The sequence below is a fragment of the Chelonoidis abingdonii genome, chromosome 7 (assembly GCF_003597395.2).
Source record: "Chelonoidis abingdonii isolate Lonesome George chromosome 7, CheloAbing_2.0, whole genome shotgun sequence".
Classification (NCBI taxonomy): domain Eukaryota; kingdom Metazoa; phylum Chordata; order Testudines; family Testudinidae; genus Chelonoidis; species Chelonoidis abingdonii.
In genome coordinates, this window is record NC_133775.1 from 7,409,929 (window position 1) to 7,415,928 (window position 6,000).

Consider the following 6,000-nt stretch of genomic DNA (forward strand, 5'->3'; position numbering starts at 1 on the left):
GGCAGCCAAATTTGGGTTAGCAATGGGGGAACCTTATTATGTTTGAGCAAGGATGATCCAGTAGTTAGGACTATAAGCTGGGATGTGGAAGACCCAGGTTCAAGTATTATTATCCCCATTTTATGCATACAGCATAGAGAGGTTAGGAGACTTGCCCAAGAAGTCTATCCTAGTGCTGGGATTTGAACTGAGGTCAACTGAATCCCTTCACCACTGCCATCTGAACTACTTCCACCTCTTGCATATGTACACTTTGGCTAGAACTGCTCTGAGAAATGTGGGTTGTTGTTGTGTGTGTTTTTATTTTGTGTTTTGCTAGAATTTCAATAAGTCTTGCTCATGGTCAGGTTAGAAACAGAATACAACAGTCTGTCTCTCATAGGAATGATAAGGCACTCAAAACAAAGGCACAAAAAGAATACAAAATCAAAGGGAAACTCTTCCTAACTTAAACAAAAGCTCACGTTAGATTTGAGTGAAGGTTCAATTGGGGCGAGATCGAATCTTCACCTACTGCAAGAGTGGTCTAAAGGGGTACAGCTAGAAAAAAGTGGTACAAAATGCATAATCAATGTGGCCTGCAAAACTATTCATATTACACCAAAGCTATGCCTTTTCTCACAGAAACAGTTAAAGCCCGGTTAAAAGTTTTGCCTCCTGAGTGAAACCAGTGAGTAACAAAAAATTCTTAGCTTCACTGGTGACAATTTACAGAATGTGCTTCAAAGTGAAACCACATGTTTCATTATGGAACATTTTGTTCTAGTCCAAAAAAGATTCCTATCTACTACTATTAGTAGCTAATTTGTTCTTAAATCTGTTAAGACAGCTCTCAGAACAGTCAATGTCACTTTCCACTATCTCACATTGCCCCTAAAAGTCTTTCCAATGTCACTCATCTGGATCCTCACTGCTACTAGGCATTCATTGTTGCTTACAGAAAACTTATTAATAAAGGCACCGTAACTTTTTGTCATTCAATGGCAACAATAACAAGACTCTTCAAAGCTCAATAATGCTTCTACACCCAACAAAGAGGCTGCTCTCACTAAATTCTCTAGGCTTGTTTTGAATTCTAAAAAGATCTGATATTTCATGTAATTTCAAGATTTCAGTGAACCAAATTCTGACACCTTTAGTCACACTGAGTAGCACTTTACTCCATGGAGTAAAGTATTACTTAGTATAAGGGCATCAGAACTTGTCCCAATGAGATTCTGCTGCATGACTCATGTTGAGAACATTCGTAACAATATTTTGCATTTCTGTGGGGTTTTTCACTGAAGAATCTCAAAGCTCTTCAAAAACATTTCTTAAGTTCCCCAAACTCATGCAAGGTTGTAAGAGCTAGATAGGGATCCCTCTACTCATTGTTAAAGCAAAGCTATCCCCAGAAGAGTAGGAAGTAATGTGTCTAACAATATTTCAAATATGAAATGGCAGAACTACTAAATATGATATATAACCCATCACTTAAACCAGCCTCTGTACTGCATGATGGGAGAATAGCTAATATAACTCCATTTTTAAAAAAAGATTCCAGAGGTGATCCATAATAAGCCAAAATTCATTATCAAGCAAACTGGTTTAAACTATAGTAAAGAACAGAATTATCAGACATATAGATTAACACAATATGTTGGGGAAGAGTCAACACAATTTTTGTAAAGGGAAATCATAAGAGTTTTTTGAGGATGTCAACAAGCATGTGGACAAGCAGTTGATTCTGTGAACTTGGACTTTCGACAAAGGCTCGTAAGCAAAGTAAGCAGTCATGGGATAAGAGGGAAGTTCCTCTCGTGGATCAGTAACTGGTTAAAAGATAGGAAACCAAGGAGAGGAAAAAATGGTCAGTCTTTACAATGGAGAAAGGTAAATAGTGGTATCCCCCAAGGATCTCTACTGGGACTGACCACTGCTGTTTAACATATTCATAAATGATCTGGAAAAAGGGGTGAACTGGGAGCTGACAAAGTTCACAAAAGATACAAAATTGCTCCAAAGCAGACTGAGAAGAGTTACAAAGTTGTTCTGACCTTTTCTCTCTAATAGGCTACGGATCAGTCCCTAAATCCTCAATGTGCCACTTTTGAGTATTTATGCTCATCTTACTGTGATAGTAACAGGAATAAAATAGTAACATACCAGTGTTTCTATATAGTCACTAAGCATAGTAAGCCCTTATATTAAGAAGATGCCACAGAAATACATGTGATGCAACGGGCTAGACAGAGAAGATGGACTCAAGCAGGGTGAAGGCAGGATGACAAGAAGTGATGCAAATGTACCTAACGAGGTCTGAGGTTGTCAGATATAGTGGTGAGGGCACTAGTCTAAGATTAGAGAGACCTGGATTCAGTTTCATGCTGCACAACAGACCTCCTGTGGGATTGTGGTCTCTCTTGTGCCTCAGGTCCCCATCTGTGAAATGGGGATAATAGCACTGCTCTACCTCCCATGGCTGTTGTGAGGATGAATACATTAAATGTTGTGAGGAGCCATGTAACTAAGCACCTAAGAGAGATAGCGTATGCATATACATTAAAACTGAGCTTTGCCCCATAGCTGAGTTAAATGACATTTTTGTGGAACTTTTCCATTGTTATTTCCACATCTCCCAAAATGTTTCCAGTATTCTTAACAATCTGCAAAAAGGTCACCACAATAATCTCTTAATGTGACACTTGGCCAGTACACACCAAACAAACTACCATATATGCTCATTTCTCAAAGAAGAAGATTTGGAAGTGCAGCTCATGGTTGGGGAAGTTCTCTGGCCTGTGTTATGCAGGAGGTCAAACTAGATGATCACAATGGTCCATTTGCACCTTGGAATCTGAATGGTTTCTCAAAGGTGCACTGAGACATCAGAACCCAGCATTTCTAGATAATCACCTTTTCCCTTGTGTCAAGAGCTCATAATGTTCTGAATTCCTAGAAGATTGGAGCTGACAGAGAGGAAACTTTGCAGGCTGAAATTCTGGAAACCCTTTTCAGAGAGTTGGATGACCTATCCCTGTTAAAATTAATGGGGCAACCAAATCTCATTGGTAGCTTTGAAACTCTCAGTCGTAATTCCTTCCACCACTGTTACACACAACCCATGGGTTGTAAACTCGATATTTTGGAACATTCTTCAGCAAGAGGATAAATAAATAGTTGAGCAATTACAAAATTTTGTAACCTAAAGAAGGTCATAAATCTAACCACTCTCATTTTTAGTGTCTGGTGCATTGGGACCAGCTGAGGTGTGAGAGCTGTATATTACATTTGGTTGATATTTGTTAAATTACTTTTGGATCAGTAATCATCTCACTAAGACCTAGTAGATCTGTGTCTGCTTTGCACAGTTAGATCTGTGACATATGACCCTTCAAATACCACTGGAAAATGGCCCCCAGGAATGACAATGTTAGAAAATAAAATACTGTGAATCTGAGGTGGAAATATATCTCCAGGAAAAATGGCCATAAACTCAATTATTTGTCATGGCTCTCACTTAGAAATGGAAATATAATCAGGAGACCATTCAAGCAAAAATAAAATAATAAATAAAATCCCTAAAAATTGGATACAACAAGAATAACAAAGAGCTAGTTCAGCAAGTTTTAATAGCATAAGAGTGAAAATATTTTGAAATTGATTTAATAAATTCTAGAGATCATGTTTTTTTTCCAAATCTGGTTATTATCCCAAACATATTTAACCAGAAATGTAAACAAAAAATGTAGTCTAACAGAATATGAAAAATTAATCCAACTATATAATATGAACATTTGTAAGCTATTTTGTCAAATCATGGTACCCCCTCATGTCAATCAATGAGAGTCTTCCTGCTGATTTCAAAAGGCTTTGGCCCTACATGAAGGGTTTGCACTTTTCTTTATTTGCTGATTTTATAAACAATTTATTTTTAAAAAGAACTGGGCTGCATTTAGATTACAAGTGGAATGAGTCTGCCATTAGATTCATTGATTGTTGGACTGGTTCTTTTCCTTTTACTCTGATTTCTCTCCATTCTTAGCTTCGTTCACTTGCACTAGCAGAGCCATATATGTAGTAGGTAACTCGACGTGTAGATTTTTATTTTCTTTCTTTCGTCATTATTAACCAGGCAATTTTTCAAGGTTCTTTTTAGAGATAGAGAAGAAAACAAGGATAAGTTTTGATTTTCTGAGACCATGAGGTATTTTCCCTAAGAACAGTCAGAAAATTCCACACCTACACACAAATGCTCCGTACGTGTCTCATGGGATTTCCATGAGGATCTTGACACACCTCCAGGTTTGAAGGGCCCACCTTTCCCAAATCTGCCTCTTCCTGTGGGATGATCTGCAGGAAATCCTGAAAATTGAAACTCAAAGATCTTCTTGGACCTTGGATGAGTTTCCCACACCAAGAGCATGACCTCCGGACCTTACACAATGATTCTGTAAACCAAGGCCTGAGGAATCATGAAATCAAGGTGATAGAAGGTAGAAGCCTATGATTATATTGTCTTTGTAGTTTAGCTCCCAGGATATAAGAAACATTGATTCTTCTGGGCTTGATTCTTCTGGGAAGAATTAATCTTTTTAGTTCTGTAGAACTCTTGGTCCAGACAAGAGGTCCCAGTGTCACATTTTGCTCCTGGTAGCTTTACTGCTCTCAATTTTGTACAAGGGTTGATCAAAAATGGCCATGCTGATATTTCAGGTTGAAATTAATCTGCTTCATTGCTCTGCTGCCTGAGTTCTCGCTCCTATTCTCTGGGCTCTTTGCTTGTAGCTTTTCACTTTTGAGTTTTAAATCATCCTCAGGCCGTACTAAACACCTAGTGCAGCTGTCGACAGAAAAGTGGGTCTGTAAAAGTAACATCCTGAGGTTCCATATATAACCTCTCTCAATTGTTCGAGATCTAATTTGTTTGCTTCGCTTCTTTTCTAACTGCTGGTGCAACAAACCCAATCCAAGGCCTGAAAATCCAGTTGGGTTCTTTCTGCCTGCCACATTGCCGCCACCGGAAAAGATTCTGCAGTTAGAAATTAGATGACAGTTGTGTTGAGGAAACATCAGGACAGAGTAGACTACCACTCACTTTCCCAGTGCTGCTTTGGATTCCTCAGGGTTAACAGTAATAGAAACCACAGGTGAAATCCTAGCACTGTTAAAGACAATGGCAAAACCTCCATTGATTTCAATGGAGCCAGGATTTTTGTTCTGGTTTTGTGTGTAAGTGAGAAAATATGACTCAGAGACGCAGACAGCAAAATTAACCCCAGCCTATGTCAGTGCAATTGCTATTAATTTATGAAAGGAAGCAGGTATGTTCAACACTTTTACACATTGTTCTGGACATAAACACACTTAAGCTTCAACACAACCAAAACCCAAGACCAGTTTTCCCTTATTTTACTGAAGTATTTATAGTCCCTAAGATGCACAGAGAACCTTTTAAAACACAGCTTGCCAATTTGCTCTATGCATCTCTTCTTTTTAGTTTGGGTGAAGGAAACTCCTGACTTGCAAAGCTGCCATATTCTCCCTAGTCCTTCCAAGTCTAGTGATTTTCCTCCCTGTTTCTTTATTTTATAGATTAACCGACAAGATGAAAGATTTCATTTCCTCAATAGGGAAGCTGTGGTAAAAGCAAGGAATGTGTGATGTGGCAGTTTCGTCTCCATGCCATAATTCCATTGCTACGCACAGTGTACAGCCAAATTCTAACTAATATTATTTTATTGTATCTGGATTCTCATAAATTCGAGTTTGGGAGTGTTTGTCAAGTCAACAAGTCTTTGCTCACTTACACGTCCTTCATCTTCTGCCTGCATGCCACAGAAGCATTGGGATTTTCCCAATTTTTTCTCCTGCTGTGCTCTATGTTCACCATAAAGATTCAGTGATTAAACATTAGCTGACAACTGTTGTTAAAGAAGCATCAGGCCAAGCAGATGGTGTGACAAAGTTCCTCCTCTACTTTGGTGGGTCCTGCGCTTATTGGCAGATTTGCTCACCTCC

At 38.7% G+C, this 6,000-nt stretch overlaps 1 protein-coding gene across 2 annotated transcripts in view; it reads right to left on the reverse strand.

The window, feature by feature from the left end:
* TRABD2B (TraB domain containing 2B) overlaps positions 1 to 6,000 on the reverse strand; it is a 447,226-nt gene that overhangs the window by 26,228 nt on the left and 414,998 nt on the right. The window lies entirely within an intron of this gene.